Genomic DNA, 6000 nt, shown 5'->3' with positions numbered 1-6000 from the left:
AAATTTAGAAAATCATAATACAACCAGGCAGAGTCAGTACTACTACCTGCTCCCACCAGTGACTGTTTCCCTTGCTATTTCTTATCTCTACCCAAACCTATTCTACATATTGATCTTCTGAGCCAAGAGCACAGCAGTCCTCCTTACTGGGGCACACGGATGTGTTCCACCTGAGTGATCCAGGTACCTGAATTACATCTTCAGCAGCCCAATGACCAATTTGATTGTCACTTGGCTGGACACATGGCAGGTATTATTCTTCTCTTCTGCTACAGTGTGCTGGTTCCTCACAGGCCATGAGCAACTATGTCTTCAGTGGGTATCCCTTGTCCCTGAGAATCCATCCCTGAAGGTGGGCTCAAACAGTTCTGGAACTTGGGGAATACCAGAGAATTTATGTGCTGTGGCTGCTACCACGGAGCTTTGCACACACCTGAAATATCCAGTTTTGTTGGTCAGAGACTAGCTGGACACTGTTGCAATGGAAGTTCTTCATAATAATGAAGGCCATTGGCTGGTCCTGGGAAGTCATGATGGCCACATGCATGGAGTTGATGACAGCCTGCATCTGGGGAAATCCAATGATGGCCCTGAATCCAATGGACCACTCTTCTAGGCTGTTTGGGTTGGTGTGGTAGCATACATAGTCACCTGCCCTCTTGAATAGGGCATTTGTCACCTGATGCACCAATAGACTGCAGCCTGTAGTGGATCCTTGGAAAGATCCAGAGGCATAGAAGTTGAGAGCCACTGTAGTGTTTAGAGATACTGGCATTGCGCTGACACTGCTGCTTGGCCATCTGCAGATAGTATGGTTGGCTCACTCAGGGATAGGCCTGTCTTTGCACAGGAGGCAGATGGTGCCCCTCCCTGTGCACTTCTTCAGCATACCCAACCAGCGGCTGCCTATATTGCTGCTTCTAATGTTCCAGATGTTCCCCCACTGGTGCCTGAACCTCCCTCCCTCTGAGCTGCTTCTCCTGTTCAGTCAGTGACCACAAAGACTGGGCAGATTAGGCCCATGAAAGGTGGGCTGTCTCATAGTCCTGTGTGTTCTGTTCAGCCCATCCCCACCCACGCCTTTCCCTGACTAGTCCCTTGGAGGCAAGTGCCCCTCTGCGACCCCGGCAGCATGTCTCCTCCATCATCACTGGCAGCTTTATCCCCTTCTGCCGATACCCAGCAATTCCATCCATTCACTGCCCTCTCTTGCACCTCACGTTGGCCCTCTGGATGTCTGGCTGATGCAGGGAGCACTGAACGTTTGTCTGCTTACTGTTTCCTTTAACCAGGCAATGCTCTGAAACCCCATGATTCACGTGAACCATTGATAATATTTAAAATTCGCCACAAACTTTGGGTTAATTGACATTTTAAATACTTTAATTGATGTCCCACCACATCAATGTGAGAAGTCTGCCCTCCATGATTCCCGCTGCTCGTAACATCTGTCAGTGTTAGACTTCTGGTTGAATGAGTCCCAGCCACACTTTACAGCACAGCACACCCCACCTCCCCAACTGCCTTAGAACTTGCTATTAATACCCCAGCCTATGAGTCTGCAGTTGCTTTGCAATGATAGGAATAGAATTATGCACATCCATACTTCTTATCCTACAGCTCTAACGATTCTTTTAATCTCAGAAAGACAATGGCATCAGCATTATCTGAGGGGGTGGGAAGACTGCAGAGATGGTGTTGAGGAAATCAGATGAGAAGTACAAACCAGCTATAATTAGGATCCTAGCAGTACAGAGCTTTGGTTATTTGGCCAAAGCAGAGATGTACTACAGTACATCTTAACCCAGCCAAGGTCTCCAAGAATATAGTAGATCACAAGTTCCTGTTCCTTAGCCATTGACTCCATCACCCTCCTTGACCAGGTTAGAGGCTGAACTATATCATTCACAACAAAACTTCTTCAAGGTAGGCATTTCTTGAAGAGAAATTTCCTATTTCTACTTAGTGCTGTTGAAGGGTCATGAGGACTCGAAACGTCAACTTTGCTCTTCTTCGCCGATGCTGCCAGACCTGCTGAGTTTTTCCAGGTATTTCTGTTTTTGTTTTATATCATTCATAACCTTGGCATCCTATTTGATCCTAAGCTGAGCTTCTGACTCCATATCCCCTCCAGTACCAAAACTGGCTACTTCCTACCTCTGTACTTTCTCTGCAGTGTTGCCCTTCTCCTCCCCTGCATAAGCTGATTTGCTGCAGAAACCCTCATCTATGACTATGTTATCACTAGACTCAACTATTTCAATGTTCTCCTGGCCAGCCTCCGTAAACTTAAACATATCCAAAGCTCTGCTGCCCTTATCCTAACCTGCACTAACTCCTTTTCACCTAGTATTCCTGTACTCGCTGACCTATATTGGCTTCCAGCTTGGCAATACTTCTATTTAAATATTCTTATCCTTGTTTCAAATCCATCCATGGCCTCATCCTCCTTATCCCTGTAAATTGCTCCAGCCCAACAACATTCCAAGATCTCTGCACTTCTCCGATTCTAGACTCTTACGCATCCCTGATTTTAACCACTCCACCATGGTGACCATGCCTTCAGCTGCTAAGGTCCTAAGCTCAACACCATCTCTGCAGTCTTCCCACCCCTTCAGATAATGCTGATGCCATTGTCTTTCTACCTCCCTCCTCCTTTATGACGCTATTTAAAACCTATCTCTTTCATAAAACATTTGGTCACCTTTCCTATTATCTGCTAGTGAGGCTCAGTGTTAAGTTTTGTTTAATAATGCTCTTGTGTAGCATTTTGGGACATTTTACTATATTAAAGCCCCTATATGAATACAAGTTATTGTTGTTGCTCGCTTTGACCAGCAAATGGGATTAAACCTATGGAAAATTCAAGAGAAGGAAGACATCAACAGGCATAAAAAAGGGTCATTGCTGGATAAGAATCAATGGTAGCAGACGTTTTCCATCTGGAGTTATTCTGCTGGCATATGTAGCACAGAGAACCTTGTGGAATATATCATGTGTGGTATAGCAGGTATACATACAAGACTTGAACTATATATGAACATTGTTGGCATTTTTCATTACATATGTATTGTATAAAAAGGCAGCAAATGTCAAACTGGTACTTAACAGATTAAAAACAGTGCTTCCAAAATCACCATCAGACTCCTCCAGGCATTAGGTTGTCTAAAAGATCTGGAAGACAACTCACTTTAGTTAAAAGGGCTATAGATACAAGATTAAATATAATAAATTTAGACCAGAGAGCATGAGAACTGTGTCTCACAGAGTTGTGAGGATGTGAAATTCACTTCCAGTTTGGAGGTTGAGGAAGAAACTATGTCAACATTCAAAATCAGATTTTATATGTGGATTGAAGGAATATAGGAAAAGGATGGACAATTGTTATTATAACTATTTGCCCATGCAGAGTGTAAATGTTGACACAAGCTGGCGGGTTGACTGGCCTGTTTCTGTGTTGTACCTTCTATATATTCCTATGTATAACCCATAGTTCTGCTAATGTCAATTATTTCAGACTTGTTGATTCATGCCTAGTTAATTTTTTGGTTTGGTATTAAACACATTATTATTGAATCTCTTTCCAACTTCTTACAGGTCATTTTTATTCCTGGAGTTAACTGCCAAGAAATTCCTGATTTGCTCCAACACCACCAATGTGACTTCATTGGAGGTGCAGCTGGAAACCCACATGCGCCGAAACAAAGGCCCAGTTATTAATGGGGATGTGGGTAGGGTATTGGGAAGCCAAAAACGGATGAAGAATATAACAAGGCAAAGGATATGAAGGATGTGCTGAACTTAGCTGCAATGCCTCATTTAAATTATTCAGTGACAGTCTGAAACATTGATAGGAGCAGAAATTTAGTGGCAGGGGGCTGCAGTCAAGAAGGCTGAGACTACAGTTGGGAGGGAGAGGACGAGGGGAGGAAGGCTGCTGGCTACAATTGGGAGGAAGGATCCTGTTGATGATAGCAATCAGGAAGGTTGGGGAGGCCAAAGACTACCTTTGGAGGCCTGGGGGAGCAGCCCTGCTCCTCATGGCCCACAAAGAGCTCATAAATTTGCACAATTCTAAAATGTATCTTTTGGCTCCTTACATCATGCTGCCACTGCCAGGCAACAGCAGACTGCTGAGTTGAGGTTAAGAATAATTTGCCATGCTGATATTCCCACTAAAAGGCTTTAAGCCTCGGCTTGCTCTTAGCGGAAGCCTCATCCAGAGCACAAATTGCCAGTATAAGTATTGCGCTGATTGTGTTGGTGTCAGTTTACACAATTATTGATATCTTAATCTACTCCCTGACCCTCCCTGCAGGGTTGGGGAGGTAGAAGGTTAAGTTAATATTGAGGCTAAGATTGCCACTGTACCATGTAATGTCAGCAGAGTTGGAGCAGTTTTAAGAATCTATTTGATTACCTTTCTTCACAGCGATCCTGGGATTGGGTAGATCTTCCTTCTGGGTTGCTACATTCTATACTATGACCTGTTCCACTTTTACCTTTACATTCTAGCTATGACTTTCAGGATTTAGTTTGATATGACGTTTACTGATGTCATTTACCATCCAGATACTCTTGGATTCAAAAACCTTGTTTCTTGCTTCTGGACATACATAATGATGATTGTTGTTGGTCTGTGGTAATTGGATGATTTAATAAGTTCGGTGTGTTAAAAATTCATGAAACCTAAAAGGTAGTACTATTGCCTCCGAGATGACCGCAAAAATATTTAAAACGCCCTAATCTGACAATCAGTACAAAGCACTATTGATCCCTGCACCTTCCTGTTTATATTTCTGAACAGCTTATTTTCAAAAAATCTGTTATCTTTTTAACATTGTTAATTAACATTAACATTTTAACATTTCTAGCACTGTGATACTGCAATTAGGACTCTGAACAGCTTGGCTGCTCCATTTATCAGAGCACTCATATACGAACATATGAATTTCGAGCAGGAGTAGGCCACTTAGCCCCTTGAGCCTGCTCCACCATTCAATAAGATCATGGCTAATCTGATTTTAACCCCATTCCTACCTACCTCCAATAACCTTTAACCTCCTTGCTTACAAAGAATCTATCTAACTCTGCCTTAAAGATATTCAAGGGCTCTGCTTCAACCATCTTTTGAGGAAGAGAATTCCAAAGTCCCTCAACCCTCAGAATTTATTTTTCCTCATCTCTGTTTTAAATAGGCAATCCCTTATTTTGAAACAGTGACCCCGAGTTCTAGATTCTCCCACAAGAGGAAACATCCTTTCCACGTTCACCCTGTCAAGTGCCCTCGGGATCTTATATGTTTCAATCAAGTCACTTCTTACTCCTCTAAACTCAAGATACAAGCCTAGCCTGTCCAACCTTTCCTCATAAGACAACCTGCCCATTCCTGGTATTAGTCTAGTAAACCTTCTCTGAACTGCCCATGCATTTACATCTTTCCTTAAATAAGGAGGCCAACACTGTACACAGTACTCCAGATGTGGTCTCACCAATGCCCTATATAACTGAAGCATAACCTCCCCACTCTTGTATTTAATTCCCCTTGTAATAAATGATAACATTCTATTAGCTTTAGTAATTACTTGCTACACCAGCATACTAACCTTTTGAGATTCATGCACTAGGATACCCAGATCCCTCTGCATCTCAAGTTCTGCAATCTCTCACCATTTAGATAATATGCTTTTTTTATTCATCCTGCCAAATTTGGCATCAGCAAATTTAGCAACTATACCATCGGTCCCTTCATCTAAATCATTGACATAAATTGTAAAGAGTTGAGGCCCCAGCACTGATCCCTGTGGCATACCACTTGTCACATCAAGCTAACCAAAAAATGACCCATTTATGCTTACTCTCTGTTTCCTGTTAGCTAGCCAATCTTCTATCCATGTCAATATGTTACCCTCTATATAATGAGCTTTTATTTTCCGCAATAACCTTTGATGAGGCACTTTATCAAATGCCTTCTGAAAATCTAAGTAAAGTACATCCACC

Source organism: Cetorhinus maximus, chromosome 9 (genome assembly GCF_964194155.1).
Source record: "Cetorhinus maximus chromosome 9, sCetMax3.hap1.1, whole genome shotgun sequence".
In the NCBI taxonomy this organism is placed as follows: Eukaryota; Metazoa; Chordata; class Chondrichthyes; order Lamniformes; family Cetorhinidae; genus Cetorhinus; species Cetorhinus maximus.
This window is presented reverse-complemented; position numbering follows the sequence as displayed.